This window comes from Penaeus monodon, chromosome 25 (assembly GCF_015228065.2).
Source record: "Penaeus monodon isolate SGIC_2016 chromosome 25, NSTDA_Pmon_1, whole genome shotgun sequence".
In the NCBI taxonomy this organism is placed as follows: Eukaryota; Metazoa; Arthropoda; class Malacostraca; order Decapoda; family Penaeidae; genus Penaeus; species Penaeus monodon.
The window spans coordinates 8,327,548-8,327,916 of NC_051410.1; positions in this window are offsets into that span (position 1 = coordinate 8,327,548).

Below are 369 nucleotides of genomic sequence, written 5' to 3' on the forward strand. Positions count from 1 at the left end.
ATGACACAACCCTCCGCCTAATCTCTCTTTCAAGACCCGTCCATCATGTCATACGGCATACACGACGAAGTTTATAAAAAATCAAGTGCAAAAGGATTAAAAATAAAAGAAACGCGGATGAGCATTCGCCTAGTGTGTCTTAGCGCGCACCAGTGTTTAAATTTGCTTAAGAGAGTCTATTTATATACTTGCATGCGTGTCCGTTTATAGTTTACAATGATTATTCCTCGATGACTAAAAGAGTTTTAATATGCATATTATATATATCGACATTCATTTCTGTAATGACAATCAAACTTTAATAATCATCTATAGCATATATGCGAATTTATACAAGTGTATAGTCATGAGTGACTAGGATTGTTCGTA